The sequence below is a fragment of the Amblyomma maculatum genome, chromosome 3 (genome assembly GCF_055883805.1).
Source record: "Amblyomma maculatum isolate TAMU_Amacu chromosome 3, ASM5588380v1, whole genome shotgun sequence".
NCBI classification, from domain to species: Eukaryota; Metazoa; Arthropoda; class Arachnida; order Ixodida; family Ixodidae; genus Amblyomma; species Amblyomma maculatum.
The window spans coordinates 129,986,463-130,010,468 of NC_139346.1; the positions used below are offsets into that span (position 1 = coordinate 129,986,463).

At 49.4% G+C, this 24,006-nt stretch overlaps 1 pseudogene; it reads right to left on the reverse strand.

The window, feature by feature from the left end:
• Window positions 1-13,375: 13,375 nt before the first annotated feature.
• LOC146196017 (uncharacterized) lies at window positions 13,376-16,045 on the reverse strand (annotated as a pseudogene).
• Window positions 16,046-24,006: the final 7,961 nt, after the last annotated feature.

Sequence of the window (24,006 nt, forward strand, 5' to 3'; positions counted from 1 at the left end):
CACAAGTGAGGTCTTGTAACTGCCGCAGGCAACACGTCGTACTTGGGGAAAAACTTGCGTGCTGCTTGTCTTGCGAAATCATTCGGAGACAAGTTTGCTGCAAAGCATGCTGTGGCCGCTGCATCAGAACGACGACAACCGTGCTCCATGGCATGGAAAGTTCGCCAAAGATGGGCATTCGATGACTGTGTGGAGAACTGCTCGCACCACAGGTACCATTGTCGTCGTGAGAGATCACGCTCATACCTTCGAGCCTTAGCAGTAATGTAATTTAATCTTGTACGTGCATACGCAGAAGTTGGGTCTCTGGTTGCAGTCAATTCCGCTTGTCGACGAGCAGCCCACAAGTTGAGCAGAGGCACATCCGGTGTTGGTCGACCAACCTCCACCCAGGTAATGGTTGTAGCCTCATTTAGTGCTCTTTTTATGCGGTCTAGAAGCGATGGTGCCGACTCCACAGAGTGGTTTTGAAGAATGGCGCGGAAATTGTCCCAATGGACAACTGTACACTTGCGGCGTAATCGTCGGGCCTGTGATGGATAGAGACCGATGACAATAGGATGATGGTCACTGCCCCAGCAGTCCGGCTCTAAGTGCCACGAGGGGGTGCCGGTTCCTGACCACCACGTAAGATCTGGAGCGTATGTTCCACTCCTAGTAAGAAGCACAGTCCTTGTTGGTGTATCTGGATGGTTCAGGAGAATAAACAGCGCATCCGTAAAGGCGTCTCGCACTCGCCTGCCGCGAGGACTTAAGGTGGGGTATCCCCAGTCCGATATCGGCATCGTCGACGTAATGAGCAAACAATCACGGGCCCTATCCTTGCATTTGCTAGATTACCATTCGCATGGTCGTCAGATCGTATAATGTTACGAGACAACATGCCACGACCAAGTTGAACTCCAGCTTTCAAATATGATGAGGCAACGCATGCACTCTCATAAAATTTGCTTAAAGCGTGGATGTCAGGTGGTCATTTGCATAATGCGGTATCTTACGGCTTGTTTGGTATCACCTTTATTTATAGTCATGCAGAGCTTTCGCCGAAAGGGCCTTAGGTCTCCCACGTAGGGGCGTCGGCGTGTTGCCTCGCCATCGCCTCACGGGCCTGCTGGACAGATTAGAGCTGGTCACCGATCCTGGGACTGCGCAAGGCAGCGGCTCATCGAGGCAGGAGGGTTCCGGAGTTAGCATGCCGTTATGCGCGTTTTACCACACGAATCGACAACCGCAACCGCGAATCGCGAGAGTTCTGCGTATTCCGCGGCGTCAACGAACATTTTCCCCATGTCGTCTCCATGGCTGTGTAGGCAAGCTCTGTCCCTGGCCACTCTTCTTCCCCGGTTGTGTTGAGGGTGGTGTTGTGCCGGTGGGGTTATCACACAGTAGCCCACCGTCAACAGGGTTGTGCCAAGGAGCTGGTAACGCAGCGCTCGTCACCCGTTTCGTGAACGAGGGCTGTCAGCTTCCTGGGCGGTAGCGATGAATCCGAGTCGGCGTTGGTGAGATGAAGAAAAGGCTTTATACACTATTTACATGTATTTACACAACAAGATCGGCTCTGGGGCCGAAAGCTAACATAGCCATACGCGACTGTTCTCGCGCAGCGACGGCCGGGGAGATTCCGCCGCGTCCGCACTGTCAGGGGGCGAACTGCTCCCGATGGACGCTAGTGACGAACTCACACTCCGAGTCTCGAACGGAAGCACTTGAGACTCCGTTGCCGAGAACCGTTGACGCTCAAAATGGTCCAATCCGACGGCAGCACTTTCGCAGGGCCAATGGGAGAGCTTGCTGCGCTCTCGCTTCAAATATGCCGCGGGGCGAGAAGGGGTTCACCGTCAGGGCCACGGCGCGCCGTGCTGTCTGGACGTTCAGCGCATGTTAAAACACGTCGCTTCTGTCCCTTTGGTACGGCTCGCCTCCAGTGCATTGGTGCTTTGCAGAGAAGTATCCAAAGTTTGTGAAGGAGGCGTTCGCCGAAGAAGTTTGGCGTCCGGCTGAATTTCTGGGCGGCTTTGGCCAGGCACAACAGTGGATGTTCCATGGGATCAGGTCGACTCCTAGCGTTTGTCTGATCGCGTCCGGAACGGAACCTTTCTGGCCTTATTATGCGTGGTAACGGTTGCTGAGACTTTCCATAATCAGGCGGCCTGCTGTCGCATACCCGTTAATCTTTCTAGTTGGGAAGTGCACTGCGCCTCCGCGATTTCGCTAAGCGTGTTGTGAAGTCCAAGCCGGAGAAAGCGGTGCGTGCTGGTGGACTCGCGTAGACCAAATGCTATCTTGCATACCCTGCGGATGAGGACATTGACCTTGGCTTCTCCCTTGTACCAGTTGTAGCATGCAGCAACTTACTCAATATGGCTGATGAATAAAGAGTGTATGAGTGCTATGAGACTCTCATCCCTCCTACCCATTTTTCTGCTGGTGACCCTCTTGAGGATTCGCATGGCGTTAGCCGTCTTGTGCTTTAATTTAGTGATCGTTTCGCAGCTGACGCCAGTAGCCTTGATTATCATGCCAAGGACCTTAATTGCGTGCTCTATTGGGATGGTTGCTCCGTTTGTCGTGCGTAGTCTCATCTCTTCGTATTCTCGCTTGGTCGTTGCCGTGTTCTGACCGATTCCGGGCAGTCTGCCCCTCTGTGTGGGGTAGTAGAATAGGAGTTTCGACGCTTTGGGCGAACATCGTAATCCGGTACCTCCTCTATTGTCTCGATTCCTGGTGGCAGTGTCATTTCGATGTTACTGTCGCTGCCGTTGTGCATTCAAGGGGGTTATATCGTCGGTGTATATGGTGTGCCGGGCGCCTTCAGTTCTTGTAGCTTTTCTGGTAGCCCGATCATGACCAGGTTGAAGAGCTTGGGCAAGATGACGGAGCCCTGCGGGGTGCCGGTGTTTCCTAGCATTTGCTCTTCTAGCTGGAGGTCCCCTGCCACTAAAACAGCGCGCCTGTCTGTCAAAAATCTTGAACATAGTTGTACGTTCGTACACTTAGGATTTGTCGCAATATATGGTTTACGGTCGCCGAGTGCGCAATTCTATCGAATGCGCTTTCAAGGTCGAGGCCGAGTATTGTTCCGGTGCCTCTCGTTTTGCCGTCAAGCACGTGGTGCTTCAGTTCTATCATTGCGTCCTGCGGGGGCAATTGTGGGCTGAATCCTATGATGGATGGTGGATGTCCCTTTGTGTTGGGCTTGCCAGCGGTTAAGCAGTGCGTGCTCAATAGTTTTGCCGACGCATGACGTTGGCGATATAGGGCTAAGGTTGTCGAGGCTCGCCGCTTTTCGGGGTTTCGTGATTAGTATCATTCTCACAGTTTTCCATTGAAGCCGCGCTACCAGCAGTCATTGATGAAAACCGTTAACTGTTCCACGGATTTGTAGTCGAGATTATTCAGGGCGCGATTCGACACCCCGTCGGGGCCTGGCGCCGATCTGCTTTGGAGGTTGTGCAGCGCCGTCTGAATCTCTTCTGCACTAAAGTCCTTATCCAATTCTACACTCGGATCTCCCTCATATGTGCCATGTTGTGCGGTCGAAGTGTGCGGTAAGTACTTTGCTCGCAACCGGACGGTCACTGCATCTTCACAGTACTTCTCGAGCTCATTGTGTAATAGACGTGCTAGGCAGTTCCTCTGATGGGACTTAGTCATCATTTCGTCCAAGAGACACCTGAGGAGGTTCCACGATTTTCCGTTGTGTTGTTGGCCGTCGACTGCATTGCAGAACTCGTTTCATTATTGGCGGTTGAGAATTCGGCAGTGCTCCTCGATGTTGCGGTTGATCTCCACTATTTTCTTTCTGAGTCTCCGATTGAGTATCTGTCCCTTCCACCTGGATAGGACCGCATTCTTCGCCTCGGTGAGATATGCCATGCGGCTGTCCATCTTGTCAGTTGTTTTGCATTTTGGCAAGGTATTCCTTGATGCACACAAGACGGCGAACAAGATGCCTGTTCTTCGTGACCGTCTGCAGCTTTCGGCTTACTAAATAGCGCGCCTTGGTGCGCGAGAGAACGCGCGCGTTCAGTCAAGGAGAAAGACGGAGTAAGACGTGGCTCGCATGGGCTCCTGTCAGAGTAGGGGGCTGGGATGGTAGGTCAAGGCCGCTTGCGGCGGGGGCTAGCCAGCCACCGACTTTTTATCTGTTATAGGCCGTCAGTGCACCCGCCACCGCTTAGGTGGTGGACGACAGCTGTTGTTGCGGCGCGCGTCTTTCTCTCCCTCTTCTTTTCCTTTCTTCTCTATTTTGTCTTGTGTACGCACGAGGTTTTAAATAAATCAGGCAGCGGAGGTGGCTCAGCTGCAGAGCCAGTAGCAGGCCCATGCATTTTCTTTTCCTTCTTCCTACAGCCTCAACAACAACAACAAACACAAAGTATGTGGGCTGGCCGAACATTTCTATTGAATCGACGTTTCACTCATCAGAACTGACATCGGAAGTTCTCAAACATCGATCAATGCCACTTTCAAGGCAAGAACTGGAATATTTTCTACTTTCTCAGCGCTTTTCATCAAGCCTCGCCCGCCTGTTTCGCTTAGCCTAACCTGCCACCCCCGGCATGGACCCTCATGCTCTCCGTTCGGGCCATGGACGTGGTAGAAGGCACGGATATCACCCCAGAAGAATTTTAAAGACAAACCAACTAGATAACCAAGATCGACCAGAAGCGGAAGCAAGATTTTGCCAGGACTTCTAACGCAAACGCAGTTGGCGGCTCTACAGCAGCCGGCGACGGCGTGCACACTGCTGGCGGCGATGATTCACCGCAACTTAACAGCTGTCGCTGCAAAGCAAAGCAGTGTGTCGGCTCTAATTACCATGGCTTCCGCACAATGATTTTCAGATTGTTATACGGCCCCGTGATGGTCTAGCTGAGGGTAATTTCTCAGCTCCCCGGCTTTTTGTCGCGGTAAAGGCAGCAGCCAGACTTCTAGACACCAACGGCAAGGGTCTCAACCAACTCCTTGTTAACAACAGATAGAACACGATCATCGTCAACACAAGAAGTAAGGAATGTGCTCATCACTTCCTGAATATTAAGACTCTCCACATCAACAACAAGATGTACAATGTATCTGCGTGCGCGGCAGCTCTGGGAACCTGCGGGAGAGGAGTGGTGCGCGGTATCGACCTCGAGTATACAACAGTGGACCTCCACGCAAACTTTTACGACCCACGCAACCCTCCAATATTCCAATTTCATAGAATAGGCAAGGCAGCGTCTATTCTACGCACTTTTCAAGACCAACGTGCCCCAAGATGGATCTCCTACTATGGCGTACCCTTTCGGTGCTATATTTACAAGAAACGCTACGACGTTTGCCACGCATGCGGTGAGCTCGGACATCGTGCCGGTGCGTGCGTTAACTCATCAAATCAATGCTTCAGAACGTGAGGGATGCTGAAACCCGCTGCAGACCCCGCCTGTGAACCTTGGTGCCGCCTCTGCGGGAACGCACACCCCACGGGAGACATGAATTGCAAAGCGAGTTACCGTACACCACACGTTGTGAAGAAACACCGCTGGGAGGATATTCGCAAGTCCGCGTAGGAAGTTAAGGCAGACACGCAACGCAAGTGCCGCTTCGACCTGCCCCAGGAGCAGAAACAGTCCCGAGGCAACTCCAAGAGCAGGTCTCGCTCCTTCCCTACGGCTGCCCACCCGCCATTACCAGGATCGAGGACACGCCAGGAGCCGGATTAGACGCGAGGAGCCACCCACCTCCTGGTCCAAATCCCGACCATCTCGCTCTATGCTCCCGGCAGTGACAGCCTGAAGTAAAAATGGGCAAGGTAGCCTGGGTAGATCGACCCTCTCAACCACCATCACAATAAACAACTACCTCCCTCCCGTGAGAGAGCTGTACTTAAAGCTCTCCTACAACAGCAAACACTAGAAACTTCAAATTTTAAATCGGCATTACAGGCCACACAGTCAACTGCCAGCGCACAAGCTACCCAACCCACTCCACCGCGCAGTGGTTACGGCGCTCGATTACTGTTCCCAAGGATGCGGGATCGAAACTTTGCCTTGGCGGCCGCTTTTCGATGGAAGCGAAAAGCAAGGCACCCGTGTGCTGTGCGATGTCAGTGCACGTTAAAGAACCACAGGTGGTCAAAATTTCCGGAGTCCTCCGCTACGGCGTCTCTCATAGCCTGAGTCGCTTTGGGATGTTAAACCCCACAAATCAAACCAAACTTCCTTCCATTGCCCCCGAGGAGGAGGAGGATACTTCAATGCAAGAGCCTCCTCCACCCAAACGCAAAACTTGCACAATCTCGCCTTCATTAGACAGGCGCCTCGACAGACGCAAGGCTAACATTGAAGACTCTATCAATAACACTTTTCAACAGTTCTCTACCAAAGTACTCACGCAGCTTCAGGGCCTCACAAAGGCCATCGATAGACTGGCACGTACACAAGAAGCGCATGGTGCCCGCTTTGTGCAGGTCGAAACGCAAATGCAGCTTTTAGAGCAACGCTTCAACCAACATGGCTCACAATAACACTTCCATCCGTCTCACCCTCTAGCAGTGAAACTGGCGGGGGTTCACCCGTAAACGAGTTCTCCTCCAACAGCTTCTGCAACTTAGAGATCGCCCAGAAATAATTGTCCTCCAAGAGGCGGGGTCCACTTCCAAGCTAGCGGGCTATCGTACTTTTCATAACTCTCTCTCTCTCTCTCTCTCTCTCTTCATCCAACTTGGTCACCTTTCTCAAAAAATATGGCCGATTTGAGTAGTTAATCAAATACGAAGTAGGTGTGTAGCACCGCTTATCCTCGCTATACCTTTCATGCATACACTTCAGCGATTTACACTCTCTCCAAAATCTTCCCTCAGCTCACGCAAGAGGTGGCCAGCAGTCACAAAGACAAACAGCGCCGGCGGTTGCGCTTCCAAGACACACAACACACAAACCTAAGGCCCAAACATTCCGATCGCTGCCCTTGGTCGGTTGCACCGGGCGGCTGTTTCAAAGGGACGTATGTCCAGGCATCTTCCCGAGAAGGCATCGAAAGCAGCTCCCTCTGCCGCGCATTCTCCACAGCCCGTGTTTCGCCGCGTTTCGGAAATTTATGGCCTCCGCGCCCTTTCCCCTCAAACCGAGAACAGATCAGTTAGTGCCGAACCGGAACACGTGCGTGACCGAGACACTTCTGCGAAAGGGAGGCAGGCTTGTAAACACGCGCATACACTCTGTCCTGCAGCAACCGGCCGCTCTTCCCATAATTCAGTCGGTTTGGCGCCAACTGTCCAAACTCCAGGCAAGTCGAGCCCAACACCTCCCCATCAAACTGTGCTGCACAGTCTTCAAGCTTGCCGCATACACAAAATACAAGAACTCGACGCTTTTCCACCACTTCACTTGTCGACAAGTGCCCCTCGGCCCCCCGACGGTACAGCGAGCCACAGCTAGCGGCTTCGGACAGACCCTGGCGAAATCCGTGATTGCGGCTAGTAGTGTTACGCACTAAAAAATGTAACCGCTCTCACGCACGACACTAACATCTCCACTATTGATCATCTTCTATTGGAAATTCTACCCCATCACAAACGTATACAGCTCCCCCCGGGCGAGGCGTCCTGCTTTTCATTCTCCCATTGCGGAAGTCTCACGCTAGAGCCCGTTCTCGTAGATAGCCCGGCTGGTCGCCCAGCTCGCCCCCAGCTCTTCACTAACTGACATGGCTCCCGAGAGGGCCGCTCTGCGCCTGAGAAGATTGACAACATTCTCTGGACCTCTGAGTTATTTCAAGACGTACAAGCCGCCACAAATAGGCCGTCCATTGGCGTAAAATACAAACAGGAACCTTTCCCAACCCATGGCTATATAGCAAAATTTTCCCAAATCTTATTGCACCTAGCTGCAAACACTGCTCACAGCCGGCCACATTCACATGGTGTGGACATGTATACGACACAACGCAGACAATACAGCTACAAGGGATGCGTGGGAGTCCCTCCTGCGTACCACCGAGCTCGCCCAACAGCGCCAGCTCATTTTGCGCGCATTGGAGGCCGCAGAGTCCCAAGGGATCCCTGCTGACCTTCTCTAAGCAGTGCAACCAGTCTTTCGGCTGGTTCCCCTTCTTTGGGAGTAAATAAAGAGTTTATCATCATCAGTCTACCCTGAAGATTCCCTGACCCACTACGACTCACACCTGCATGCCCTCTGGGGTCGCAAGCAGCAGCTCTTCCCAAACGCGCAGGCTCGACTGTTATGCACGCAAACAGCTAGGTGCGCTGAACAAGGAGATTGAGCGCTACTCCCTCACCCTAGATCGCCAAAATTGAGATGCTTTATGTAACGAATTGGGATGCTTTACGTAACGAACTAGATAGAAACATTACAAGAGCAGATGCCTGGCGCTTCCTGCGTCACCTCATAGACCTTTCTAGCGCTCGTGCAGAGAACGCCCAACAAGTGGAACGCCTCCTACATCAGTTTCCAGGCTCTCCAGATGAGTTACTCGCCCAGCTGAGGAACAAGTACAAGACTGCGCAGCCCCTACTCTGCTCCCAGACTATTCAGATCCCGACAACCCTTCTCCCAGTGCCCCGATCACAGTGGCAGAGGTGCGGGCTGCGCTAGCTAAGTTATGTCCGGGCTCGGCAGTCCGGCCCAGACCGCATCAATAACAAGATTCTCCGTAACCTCGGCGACCGCTCTATTTATGCACTCACAGCCTACATGTAGCAATGCTGGGGGTCCGGCGTGCTCCCAAAAGAATGGAAACATGCAAAAATCATTCTTATCCCCAAGGCAGGTCACGGCCGGTCTCGAGGGAGAGAGCGCGCTCTCTTTCTTACGGCCTTCTCAATCGCCGCGTGAACAATGGGAACTTTTCTCCTTGAGTCACGCTCTCCGCCGCCGCAAGGGGCGCGACCTGCTCACTGTTCGCTCCGCATCTGCTTCAGTGGCGGCGGGTGGCTTTTGCCTGGTTTCGCGCTGTCGCCCGCGGGTTTCGTGGTGAGTGCAGCCCCTAAATGAAAGATTACAGAAGGTAGATGCTGCAGCGGCATCCTGTCAGCGTGCTACACACGTGAATGGAGTCTTTATATTAAAAAGCTCTGTCGTTCAGCAAACGCTCGACAAGCATATGACATTTATTGCTGCATTGTATCTACTATTGTTAATTTTAATCTGAATTTTTGCCCAAGCCTGTACAAGAAGATGAATAAAAAAAGTGAATGAGCAATGATCACATCGAAGCTTCTTCAAGGCAAACATAACAGCAACAATGGCAAAACCGTCTTTCAGCGCTAGATGAGAAACCATCCAAGTAACACCGAAGATGAAAATAATTTTATAAAAATGTAATGTAAGTTGCACAATGCTTACATGACATAAAGTTTTAGTAGTATAACGTCAGAGTAAACGATTTTAAGTCTTGTTTTCAATTTTGATATAATTTATAGACCAGCAAATGTTTTATGTTGTATTATAAACATTATTTTAATTTTGCAAATCAACGTTGGTTTAATTAAATGTTTACATGATATCATGATTATTTCATGAAAAAAAAACAGGAAATCTATTTCAAGCACTAATTCCTAGGCAATATTTTTTTTCTTTTTCTAGTATGTTATTGAACTAATATAGTTCCTTCTAACTATCTGTGCAGTAATGCCTGCCTTAGAGAGCAATCGCTGCCCCATTATTTTGGTAGAATGCGTTGCTTATTACACATTCGCCACTGTTACTCAAGGGACACTCCTCAATAATGAATATAAAAGCTTTTCTCTGTGCTATTTATTCAGAGGTGACTATAGGAGTTGTATGTCGCGCTGTATTGCGCGCCTAGGCACCTAGTGTCGACACCGACGAAATCATTTCAGCTCTACCGCAATCAGTAACCGAGGAACTGAAAGAAGTGATGGTATCTCCGGTCGTCCCATTACCCACTGTCACGTATTCTGGTTTAGCTTACGTCGCTGGATACATTGTGAAGTTAATCAGTGACTTCGGGTGTGACGCTTGTGCTATCCTTCTTGAAACCAGCGAAAGAAGCAGCCCCATGTACACTATTCTGCGAGGAGAAGATTCTAGCGGACTGCATTATCCAAAACCAGAGTTTGTAGCCCTCTTGGACAAGGTCGTGTCTTTTTTTGAAAACGTTGTCGTGCACCTACCACACACAAATGTCCTTGAAGTCCTTCAAATCTTAATCCAGCCAGCACTTGAGAACTCACCTTTGCTGAGTTGCCCGGAAGGCATTGACAATAGCCAAGGTCCGCTTCTTTAATATGTGAGAAATTTCTCAGACTCCTTCTTGTCAATTATGCTAAGAAGGTGACAGCCAGGAACGAAAGGCCAGCTCCTTATGTGCACAAACCGTCCAAAAAGATTTTGAGTCTAATTTTCTAGCCGCATGCACCGTTTTGATGAATGAGTGCAATGTGTTAACTTTGAAGGATATTTTTTTATTGCTTGCTGCTCTTTTCAATTATGCATATCTGTTTATGCCCATATTTCCTTGACTAAATGTTTTTTTTATTACTGGTATTAAACTGACTACGACTGTCTACGTGTGCGTCAGTCGCGAGACTACGTATACATCTGCTGTCTTTCAACCTACTGATTTATTTTAAGCGAAGCTATAACAGCTCACTCCAATAGACAACTGAAATTTTAACTGTATGCGTAAATTTTTGTTCCTTACTCTGAATCTGAGACGTGCTATGAATTTTCGTCAGTGCCTGTTTTGCTCTAAACGAAAACGGCAGCGGTTGACAGAATACTTTGAATATCCACCGAACAGTTTGCCATGCAGACTAGCGTCAGGTCGTGCTATACCTGCTTACAGCTTTCAAAGGCACACTGCATAAAATGGTACATATAGTTTTGTGAAAAATTTAGGGGCAAAAAGTGTTGATGTAAGTGCACCCGAAACTTCATTCGACCGTGCGCGACAGCACTGACGAAGGCGCGCGCGCTCTAGCGCGCACGCACAATATTGACTATTTTATTGCTCATACACGATAAATCAGGCGCTGATTACGGCTTCTTCCTATGAGCCATAAGGGGTGAAATGTCAGGACCTGCCGATTGCAACCGATGCGGGCGGAGCGAAGAGCGAGCGCGCGTTTCCCTTGCGCGTGAACGGCTGTAGCGGAGGAGCAGCAGTGGGGCGGTGGCGACCGCACCGAGGCGTGGCGGGCGGTGGAAACAGACCCCATTGGAGAGGCCGTAAGAGAAGAGAGAAACGCGCTCTCCCTCGAGACCGGCCGTGGGCAGGTAAGCCCTCAAGCCTCGACAACCTCCGTCCGATCTCACTCACGTCCTGCGTGGGTAAGGCCATGGAGCAAGTTATATTGGCGCGGCTATCGACATACATAGAGGATCGTGGTCACTTCCCGCCAAGCATGATTGGCTTTCGGCCCCATCTATCCACGTGTGGTATTATGCTTCAACTCAAGTATGAACTTCTGGACCACAAGACTCGAGACACAAAGGTCATGTTAGGCTTCGACGTCGCTAAAGCTTTTGACAACGTTCCACGCACTGCTATTCTGTCCAACCTGCAGAATCTGCAGGTGGACGGAACTCTATACAACTACAACCGCGCTTTCCTTATTGATCGTACTGCCACGCTCGTTGCCGGTCCCCACTCCCTCAAGGATATCTCCCTGGGCAACGAAAGCACGCCGCAGGGCTGCGTCCTCTCTCCGCTACTTTTCAACATCACTATGATGGGCCTTCCGGCTCGGTTCGCCCGCCACAAGGGCCTTCATTATAGCATTTATGCTGATGACGCCATCCTCTGGAAGACTGGCGGCAGTGACGGACACATTGAAGACAATCTCCATGCTGCGATCATCACAATTGAGGACTATTGGACAAAGGACGTAAGTGCTCAGCAGAAATTTGAGCTCTTCTTTGTGCATTATCCCGGCATCCGGAAACCCCCCACATCTCCAGATATCCGCCACACTATTAACAACCTTCTCATGCGTACAGTCGACACCATCCGAATTCTAGGCCTCCACGTCCGAGCAAACGAAGCCAACACTAACGCAACACAAAGCTTGCATCGACACACACAGCAGACAGCCGGTCTCATAAGGCGCGTTGCCAACAAGCGAGCAGGCATGAAGGATGCCAATCTCCTTCATCTCTTCCAAGCATTTGCCATAAGTCGTATTGCTTATACTCGTCCATATTTACGTCTCACGCTTACGGAGCAGAACCTCCTGGACTGCCTTATCCGTAGCGGCGTCAAAGCAGCCCTTGCTCTTCTTCTCTCTACTTCCAACGACAAACTCCTCCTCGGCCTTGGTGTCTCCAACACGGTTGACAAGCTCATTGATGCGGCTCTCCTAGCCCAGCGCTAACGGCTCTCACTAACTTCCGCAGGCAGCTCTATGCTCGCACCACTTCGCATCGCTCCCCTCCGTCCGCCATCCTCGGTGGTCAATCTAACAACTGCCATCAGGACCAACATCAAGACTCTCCCTCTCCCCCCCCCATCCATAACATGCATCCATCTCATCATCAAGATCGCTGAGAATCTTGGGCCGCGTCACTACAGCAGCGATATGCTGGCCGACTTGACGCACTGTACACAGACGCGGTAGGTCATCCTATTCGTACTGCTGCAACAGCGGTTGCCACAGATGAGAACATGACTTTTCATGTCTCCTGCTCCATGCGCATTCCACATATCACTACAGCGGAGGAAGTAGCTGTTCCTCTCGCGCTCTCCACTTCTAAAGCTATAATAGTCATAAGTGACTCACAGCACGCCATTCTTAATTTTACGCATGTCCGCATTACGATTGAAGCGTTGCGCGTACTCATATCAAATCCTCCTAAACACCTGACCTTACTGATTTGGGCTGCAACCCACATGGGTCTCAAAGGCAATAAGGGAGCACATGAGCTAGTTCGAGGGCTCACTTTCCGTGTAAATTATCATCCCGCCTCCAACATGCCCACCTTGGTAAGGAAGGGCACCATAATCACTTCACGCGACCTTCAACACTATCGTCTTTCTCGCAAACTTTATCCAGGTCCGCACCAAGAACTTAAAAAGACAGAGGCCATCATATGGCGCCACCTCCAGACGAACACTTTCCCCAATCCCAAAATATTCCATAATATATTTCCTGAACGGTACATGCCGATGTGTAAACACTGCAATATCCCAGCAGACCTTCTTCATATGGTCTGGACCATGTCCACGAAACCACCCACACAACATACTTAGGAGGCTCGTCTACGCATCTCAACTCTGGGCGACCAACGATCGCTCATCATTCTCGCTCTAGAGGCTGCCAGATTCCAAGGAGTCCTGACCAATCCGTAGATCACGGCCTTCGGCCTCTGGACTGTTTTTAATAAACGTTTACCGACCAACTAACCTAGGTGCGCTGGCGCTGAACTCGTGATCGAAGGCCGAGTAGAGCTTGCCTCAAATATTTGCAAGAAATTCAGGGCGCCCCTGGAAAACGAGGAGAGAGTCGTTACGTTGACTAGTTTAACAATGAATAGCATACGCTATAACAAAATGTAAAAAATTCGCAAGATAGTTACCTTTTTCGACAACTTTTGTCATGCAGCTCCTGCTGACGTAGTATCCATGGCGTGAAACAACGTTGTCCTTTAGTTTTAGTCAACCACGCACCTTCATAACCTTCTTGTGGTATGGCACCAGCACACAAAATTATACTGTCAGTTTCTTTAAGAATTTTCCCAGTCTGCACTTCAGTCTCCACTGGGACCTCTTTCAACAAAGTACCTCTTGCGTACTCCTTGCAGTACACGTCAGAAGAGGAGCGAACGAACATCACTACTTTTTAATGCGAAAGCATGACTTCGCTTTGCTCACAGATTTCTGTCTGCAGACCGTGTCCGCAGGTCGTGTCCGTAGGTCGTGTCCGCAGACCATGTCCGCAGACCGTGTCCGCAAATCGTGTCCGCAAAATCGTGTCCGCAGCAGTTATGAGTAATTGAGAATAGGTAGAGGTTAATGAGTGACGTCAATCAATAAAGGGTGACATAATGTTGTTGCCGAAAACTTAGGCTAATAAGCTAATTAGGTAATTATTTAGAATAACTGGGTCGTAGGAAAGGAAAGACGCAGTATCTGCCACATTTGTTCCGTGGACACTTGAACCGCGTGTTAGGGAAGGGAGGAAGGTGGGAGTGAAAGCGGAAAGAGAGAAAAGGATACCGTAATGGATATTACGTCAAGGATGTGACGTCCCGCAACCGGAAGTGGAGCCGAAAAAAGGACGTAGGAAGGGATTGGAGCGCAATTTGAAAGTACCAAAGGCTAAAATGGGCAAAACCAAAAGTGAATTAAGCAACTAGAAGCAACCAGAAGCACCCAAACGCAATATCCGTGCTTTCGCATTACTCCAATGCAGATTCCACAGTTGGTACTCCCCTGATAGGGCTGGAACAGGTGGGTCACCGTCGCTGGCGGCGGGGGCTAGCCTGCCACAGAATATCTGTTGTAGGCCGTCATTGCACCCGCCACCCGACGGCTGTTGTTGCGGCGCGCGTCTTTTTCTCCCTCTTCCTTTTCATTCTTCTTTATTTTCTCTGTTGTCTGCACGAGGCAGTGGAGGTGGCTCAGCTACAGAGCCAGTAGCAAGCCCATGCATTTTCTTTTCCTTCTTACAGCCACAACAACAGCTCTTTAATTTTTTTACTGTTTTTTTTTTGTTCCCAGGAGGGAAAAGGCGCAGTATCTGTCACACTTGTGTCTGTGGACACCTGAACCGCACCGTAAGGAAAGGGAGGAAGGTGGGAGTTAAAGTGGAAAGAGAGAAAGAGAAGCCGTAGTGGAGGGCTACGGAGTAATTTCGACCACCTGGGGATCTTTGACGTGCGCTGACATCGCACAGAACACGTGCACTTCGCTTTTTGGAGTTAGCACAGACGTACAGTAAACGACGCCGTCTTAGCCTTGGTAACCGTATTTGCTCCAGAACACGGAAGTTTTAAACTTCCAAATAGATAAGCGTCCGTGTTAGCTTGCAGATTATATTTTCTTCTTGATGCACTTCCAGAAGCTGCGCACACCGCGTGCCTTTCCGTCGAGTCTCCAGCATAGTCACGACAGCCACGATTACAGGTAAGCGAACATAGGTTCTTTGCGTCTGTAACACAGCTTCCTGACCGCTTTCTTTTTCGTGTGGGTCTTTCTCGCGGCGTTCTCTTCGTTAAGTATGATGCCAAAATCGGGAGGATTGTTGGCACAGCGTCCTCTCTGTGGCAAGGTTTTCCACATGGAGTACACACTTCCTTACCTTCAGTTATGCCCACGTTGTCCCGTGCCACATACTGCGGCTCGAAGTGCAATAACAGACCACACATGTGTCGTCCATAGCTTTGTCCGCTCGATGCAAGTTCCTCTCATATTGCTTCCTGAGTGCCGCACCCTTCGGAACACCAAATAAATACGGCTTCGCTTCGCCTTTTACATACACGTAGCCTGTCGGACAAGAATGCTGAATTGAGCGAGTTGATGCATTTGCATTTTAGGAAAGAAGACAAGGACAAAATGAGGGATACATAAAAGAGCGCTTACTCACAACTGCTTTTTATTTGAAATGCTAACAGAGTATATAGGGTACAAAAAATTATCAAAGACATGAAATAAAAGAAGTGAATTGACAAAATTGTGGAAATAGCCAGTCTGGAAAGATACACAAAACACGTGAAAAAACTACTTGACAACTGATTCATAGTATGTAATCTCTACTTTGTTAAGTTAATGGATGCTTCGCTAACACACTTGTCCCCTCTTTTCGTGATATGATATGCCTCTATAATTTCTATTGTACGTTGATTGCGCGATGTCCCAAGAACGATAGTTTTATCGAAAATAGGGTGGCATTTACATTTCGAGCAATGTTTAGGCAAATTGTCTTGTGCTGTTGGGGTTAAAGAATATCTATGTTCAAAGAGCCGGACATTCAAACAACCGCCAGTCTGCCCTATGTAGTATTTTTCACAAGAGGAATTTTGTAAATTACCTGCGCTCTGCACTTTACTTACATACCTAGATTTATGGTTAACATAGCAGCGGTGCTCACTTTTTAACGCGTCTGCCTTTCTTTTAAACCAAAGCACACACATCTAACAATTTCGTGAGGGCTGACACTACTGTGCCTACATCATACAGATTGGCGACATTCCGCAACCCATGTGAAAACCGGTGCACAAACGGCAGAACCACTGGTGTCCTTTTATTGCAGCACAACTTAGACTTTTTCGAGTCCTTTCCCTTCACCCAAAGCAGGAGTTTATCACATCTGCTACTGATTAACGGGAGCGGATAACCAGAATTACTCAATCTGTTGACTTGATCTAGAAAACTTTTACTAATTCTATGCTCGCAACGCCGACGACAACACTGACTTTTCTGCAACACGGAGCCCTCCGTGTCACAGAAAAATCAAATAGAGGGAAAGACACACGCCGCGACAGCCGTCGTCCACCACCGGTAGTGGTGGTAACAACTTTTATTGCCACAAAATGAAAGGAATTATTTCGGGCTGAGGCGAGTCTAGGATGGCCTCCAGTCTGGAGCGACCTCTTGAGCTCGCGTGACGAGGGCCAGTTGAGTAGTTTTTCATGGACTGGCCAACAGCTTGTCCCATTCCTCCGCTGAGGGAGCTGGCAAGAGTGTCTTTGGAGGAGGATTGCTGGCGCATTCCCACAGTATATGGTCTTGAGTGGCCTGCGTCCCGTCACCGCAGTGCCGGCATGCAGGGTTAAATTCTCCGTTCGTAATTAATGATAATCGGTAGGGGCTAAGAATGGCCTTTGTTTGTAGGCTTCTGAGTGTCGTGGCTTGCGCTAGGTCGAGGTCGGGGTGAGGGGCGGTGTACGTGCATCTTAGCTCGCGATAAAAGTTTGTTACCTCCGCGTATGTGCGCGGCGCCTCGACAGGCGCGTCCGTTCCCGATAGATCTCCCATCTCCCAGTTGGTTAAGCCTCGGGCTAGACGGTCGACTCCTTCGTTTCCGGAGTTACCCGCGTGAGCCGGAACCCATACGAGATTGATGTTGTGATTGAGAGATCGGTTGTGCAGAATTCGCGCCGAGAGTGCGTTTACAGAATTTTTGGCGAAATTTTAAACGGCGCTTTTTGAGTCGCTTAAAATAGTTTTGGTGCGGGGATCCGCGATGGCCAGTGCGATAGCTACTTCCTCTGCCTCGCATACGGAGCTAGCATGAAATGTTATGGCGCTAATGAAGGTTGACTTTGGAGTGGCCATACATGCCACGTATGCTCCGTTTTTGATGTGCTGAGCTGCATCCACGTACACTGCTTGTGGATCCTCCTCGTACTGTTTCTCAAGGGTCCGTGCCCTTGTCTTCCTGCGGGCATCGTGTCTGCCTGGTAGCATGTTTTTGGCTATTAGTTTAACAACTAGTCTACTAGTAATGTCAGCCGATTAATGGGGTGTTGCGCACACCCCCTCAGTGGAGTGTATGTGGAGCTTATCGAGAATTACGCGTCCCGCAAGGCTGCGTGACAAGCGGGTCACTTGTGCTGTCTTATGGGCTTCAATTAGTTCAGGTAGCGTGTTAAACATTCCCAACTGCAGTAGTCGATCTGAGTTAGCGTATGCTGGCAAGCCAAGGGCCGCTTTGTAATTATGCTATGAAGTGCATCTTCGTCCCTATGACGCAGATGATAGTACGGGTAAGCATACATGATTCTGCTATTATGAAGGCTTGAATGATCCTGCGCAGGTCGGCTTCTCTCATACCCCTGCGACGTGTGGCAATGCGTCTCACCAGCCCACCCATCTGGTGCGCCGTGACGCGTAGCCGGCGTATAGCCTCTGTGTTCTGCGTATTATTCTGAATCAACATTCCGAGAACTCTGATCGTGGCTACCGGGGGTATCGGATTGTTGTCAATGTGTAACTGGATAGGTTCTCGAGAATCTGGTTCTGCCTGTGAAGCTTGTTTGTTCCTTATAACTAATAGTTGTGCTTTAGCCGATGAACAGGTAAGGCCGTTTTCCTGCACGTAAGACTGTACCGCGTCGATAGCTCGTTGTAATGACTCTGTAATCTCTCCATCGGAGTCAGAATTGGTCCATATGGTGAATGTAGTCGGCGTATATGGAATGATGTATGTGCGGGATATCATCTAACAGACGCGGGAGGCCGCTCATAGCGATTTTGAAAAGGTGAAAGTACGGCGCCTTGCGGTGTTCGTCTCGTCCCTAGTGTAATTTTGTCGCTAGTTTTGTTAACGAAATGGAGCGTAGCCGTACGCGCATTCAGAAAGGCAGCGATGTAGTCGTATGTCCGTTTGCCTACGTTTTAATTGTGAGAGGTGAGTGAGGATGTAATCGTGTGGCACATTGTCGAAGGTTGGTTGGTTGGTTGGTTTGTGGGGTTTAACGTCCCAAAGCAACTCAGGCTATGAGAGACGCCGTAGTGGAGGACTCCGGAAATTTCGACCACCTGGGGTTCTTTAACGTGCACTGACATCCCTCGCCGCTTGCGGCCTTTACCTACCTGTTCCAGCCCCATCAGGGCTAGGAACAGCCACCTTTCACACCCTCTCGGTTGTGTACGACAAGGGGCGCGCGATGCACCATCACGAGAGGTCATGACGTCACCAGGCGATTCATGCATATCGAAGCTGACCCCGCCGGGCGTCCAATCCAGGCGTCCGTGCGGCGACTTTTATTTGCCGCTTTTTCGAATGCCGCACCACACAGCATACAGAAGCAGACCCAGATGTCTAGGAGGCATTAGTACTGCAGGCACCAACGGCGCTTGAAATTGATTTACAGGATAGAAAATGCGCAGTCTCCACGGAAACATGTACCACGCCGTAAAAGAGGGGATTGATTGATTTATATAGGAAGGGAAAGGCGCGGTAACTACCTCACTTGTTTTTCTGTGGACACCTCCACCACGCCGTAAAGGAAGAGAGGAAGGTGGGAATGAGAGTGGAAAGGGAGAAAGAGGAGCCGTAGGGGAGGGCTGTGGAGTAACTTCGACCACCTGGGAATCTTTAACGTGATTGATTTATAGGAAGGGAAATGCGTGGTAACTGTCTCACTTGTTTGCTGCGGGCACCTCAACTGCGCCGTAAGGGAAGGAAGGAGGTTGGGATTGAAAGTGGAAAGAGAGAAAGAGGAGTCGTAGTGGAGGGCTACGGAGTAATTTCGACCACCTGGGGATCTTTAACGTGCGCTGACATCGCACAGCACACGTAAAAGAAAGGAGGAAGGTGGCAGTGAAAGAAGAGAGATAGAGGTGCTGTAGCGGAGGGCTACGATCCACCGCGCTATAATGGCTTTCTCCTCATTGCACTTTAGTGATCCAAAGTGACATCTGGAAATATTTTGGCCGACCCGGTAATGCGTATACATGTCTGTAAATTGTGACCGAATCGCCTTACTGCTGAGGAAAAAAAATTGCCGATGATTGCTTTACTTCCTTAGGCGAAATTTGAGCACAGCTCATCAACTGTGTCAGCTTTTCGATAGACTGAGGCGAAGAATTTCAGCTAGACATGTATGTACAATTACAGATAACTTTTATTTATCATACGTATTCCAAATAAACTTGTTCCTGTAGTTGTGGCAGAAACATTTACTTCGAATATTACAATGCCCCGCCGGGGTGGTGCAGTGGTAAGACGCCCGACTACTGTGCCGGAGTTCCCGGGTTCGAACCCGACCACGGCGGCTGCGTTTCGATGGAGGCGAAACGAAGAGGCGTCGTGTGCTGTGCGATGTCAGCGCACGTTAAAGATCCCCAGGTGGTCGAAATTACTTCGTAGCCCTCCACTACGGCTCCTCTTTCTCTCTTTCCACTTTCATTCCCACCTTCCTCCCTTCCCTTACGGCGCGGTTCGGGTGTCCACAGAGCAAGTGTGACAGTGACTGCGCCTTTCCCTTCCTGTGAACCAATTTAATTTAATTTAATTAATTTAATATTACAAGGGGGGGGGGGGTGCTGCCCCCTACATGGTATTTGAGAGTCGACTCCATGTTCCACGAGTGACAGATACTGGGTATTCCCTTTCCTGTAGACCACTTAACTGGCTCTAAATAAATTTTCATGAAGGCGAAACGAAGAGGCGTCCGAGTGCGGTGTGATGTCAGTGCACGTTAATTTTGCCCAGGTGGTCGAAATTACTACGGTTTAAAAGGGACAAAGGCGCGTCTATTGATTGCTGTGTTGTCTCAGAAATGTCCCTTAGAGAAGTGTATTGTGGCTTATAGTGATAATTATGAGCATGTCAATTACAGAACTACAGAACAGGCAGTTAAGCGAAGGGCAAATTACTTTTCCGCTGTACTTCCTCTTCGCTTGGCGTGCACGTAGCGCCATCATGCGTGTGGGGCACGGAATAAGATAGACATGGCATGGCCTCCGAGATCTTCATAGCACCGGCTCGGATCGGCAACGATGTTGCCGACGAACTACGACTGCAACTTGAGGCCCGCGCGTTCCGGCAAGGTGGCTGGCAGCGCTTCTACGTCCAGGAATGATTAATAAATAAAAATGAGTATAGGAAGTTGCTCTATGTAGGAATTCGAAACAGCCTCCGTTCTCAGTGCACACCTCAGCCGCATTGTAAACGAAGGAACGCTTGTACGCGCGAACTGGAGCCAAAAGGTTCTCTCGCAGAAGCCGCTAGGGGAAGCGATGGCGTCACCGCTGGGGCACGAAGCGTCGAAACATGAGCTCGCTCTTGAGAGACGTGTAATGAAAGCGGTTGCGTCTACCAGTGCCTGGCGCACTACGGTGTCTCTTGAGCGCACGAACTGTAGCGAAAGGTTTCTACTACTAAACCACGGCCGTTCAATGGAGGCGCACTTGGGTGCGGCCCGTCGCGTCGCCCAGAAGAGCCGTATTGCGCCTAGTTCTCATCGCCACCGCTGCGGCGCCACCGCTCCGGGACAAGTCCGGGCGGAGAGCTGCGCGCAGCGGCCGTGGCTGTGCTTTCGTTTCGGCGTCCACGTGGTCGGCGCTTGCTCAATTTAGGATTATGAGCGGCGTTTCACACATTATGTGATGCCATGTGCAAGTTTACTATTGATAAGGTGACAGAGGCAAGTCATCATCAATAGGCTTTTTCAAGTCATTCGTGGTCTTCCGTTTACAACGAGAACGAGGCAGTCGTGTGCTTCGCTGAGTGCGCACCTATTTAGTTGCGTTTCAACCACTGTAATAACGTATTAGATATTGCAATCTTGAAGTCGGGACATGGTCTGGGGCCATTTATTCAGCGTGAACTTTTCTGGAAACTTACAATTCAGGACATCGTGTTCAACATTATTATTGTTCAGCTTGTTCCTCCCTTTTCACTGGAAATAATATTCACGTGGGTACCATCACCAAAACATACTAGCTAACAAAAACTGTTGCAAAAGAAACAACAGAAGACAGCCAGTTCAACGACACGCCCGCAGGCTCAGACAATTTTTTTTTCTCGTTTGATTATGAAGCCGCCTGATGCACAGAAGACACGCAAGCTTATTTTACATGAGAAGAACTTTTGTCGAAAAGGTTTATGTGCAAGCGTGATTTTTTCCATTGTCTGATTGATGTTGCCTGTCCAGTTGGTCAGCAGTGGTCGCATTCGTTTGGTTAGGTCCTTAGTGTGACTTCAGTCTTCTCTCTCGCAAATCAACTCTGGAAATTGCACAAAATATGGAAGACGGGATGAAATAACATGTTGCATAGCTTGCTGCTTCTTATGACCTGCGGGCACTTCATCACCTTGCTAACAAATGTGCATGGTGATTTTCAGATACCTTAGGCGTCCATCATCAAGAATTTTGATAAGTCCAGGGTTTTGCAGGAATCACAAGGCAGAAAGTTAATAAATGGATGGGGACTAATAAAATAAAATTATTGACACTCTAAAGTAAGCACTAGAAGTTTTTTAAACTTTAGTAATATATAAATAATGAAAACACGGGCAGGCACTGAAAACAGAATAAATAAAAATGTTTCATGAGATTCTATAAAACTATTCGTATAATTTCTCTTCAAATGGACGTATAAGGTAACCAGCCAAGAATGCAATCGGTGCTAACTCTATCTCAGCTGCTGGTTCACACCACACATGAATGAATCTAAGCTGACTCGAAAACTCTCTCGCAGCAGACGTGATATGGCAGTTGGCAAGGTGCTTTCATAATCACGAATGCCAAGTTTTATAGCTGCCTATTGTTGATAGATGCATTTGCAGACTGATGCTTAGATGTCAACCTGCACAAAGCATGGAAAAATTTGTATAATCTCAGTCGATATATATATATATATATATATATATATATATATATATATATATATATATATATATATATATATATTGCTAGTGGTACCTTCAGTGTTTTCTCCGAGGTGAAAACTGCAGCCCTTGCGTCAACTTTGTCGTTCCCGCCTTTTAATTGCCTTAGGCTGCTAAAAAGCGATACTATAGACGGGCTTTCAGAGCCTGCTTTAGGGCGTATCGGAAGCTGAAAATAAGATTCGGGTAAATGCAATGCACTAGTAAGGCACACAGAAGACATTGTTGTAAGATACTTGATGTGATCAAGAAGGTCCTTAATTTGCGCCACTGTGGATCTGGTTGTCATGATTGTCACTTCGTACGTTTGTTTGGTTAGCCTTTGCTTCGACGTGCCTCCTTGGACCTGAATGTCTTCGATATGGCAAAGTCCAACTCAAACCAAGAGAGTCGCTCGTCATCTGACAAATAGAGCGGCTTCTCTTGGTGTCTCCATGGCTTCACTTATGCGATGTTGGGCAAGGCATACCATTATGATATCATCGTCATAAAAGTGATCGTGGCGCAGCTATCTTGAAACACACATGATTCAGGATCACATGGGAGGTTGTCCAGGAGGAAATGAAGTGTAGCTATAACAAGTGGGGAAAATAAAGCTATTGACCTGCGCACATCAATTTTTTCAAGATTGTTTCAAGCCCGCGTGAGTAACTTAACTTGTAACGGTAGGCAGTTCGGGAACACGGAGGGGACAGCTGAAGGAAGCAGGATCTTCAGTTTTATGTTCTTCCAGTAATCGTCATCTGTGAAGTGCAGTGAGTATACCAGTGACTTGTCACTCGGCTCCCATCGGCTTCCTTTTCCATCCTAGCCCTCCCGAGATATGTTTTCCAGCCATGCTGCCCGACACCGACGTTGTGAATCGCACGGGAACTCATGGTAACCGATCTTTTCTTGCTTTCGTGGTGCACAGCGGCACACAGCAGTTGCCTGGCATGGTGCTGCATACGCTTAGCACGCTGTTGACACAGGCACCGATGACACGCATGCAGAACTGTCAGAACCACGCGGTTATGCTGAGTAGTCAAAACGATAACACGCGCAAACCCAGCCAGCGCGCTCCTTCCGCGTCGTCTGCTCGTCCGTGCCCGGCGTGCCGGCGGCGCTTTGTCCTGGAGTGGTGGCGCCCCCGCGGAGAATGACGGCGGAAACTGTAACTTCTCTCAATACGCGCTTCCCCAGCCATTGAGGCGCGACGCGACAGGCCGCACCAAGTGCGCCTCCATTGAGCGGCCGTGACTAAACAAACAGGGGAGCAAGAAAATCTGCAATACGCAGAACACAATACAAAATTGTATAATGTCAGAATCACGTTTCAAAATAAGTATTTACCAAATAGCCATGCTTTGGACCAGTTAACAAGTGTTGTATCATGGAAACTACGTCTTTGTATCACTCAAAAGCGCGACAAGCAAATGAGTAGATGGTGCGAACGGGGCGCGATAATGCTATCGCGTTCCACTCTTAAAGGCGGAGCTTAAGCGTCCTTCAAATTGTTTTCTCTATTTTGTCTTCTGTCCGCACAAGACAGTGGACTCCCCTGATGGGGCTGGGACAGGTAAGTCACCGCCGCTTTCGGCGGGGGCTTGCCTGCCACCAAATTTTTATCTGTTGTAGGCCGTCATTGCACCCGCCACCGCTTCGGTGGTGGGCGACGGCTATTGTTGCGGCGCACGTCTTTCTTCCCCTCTTCC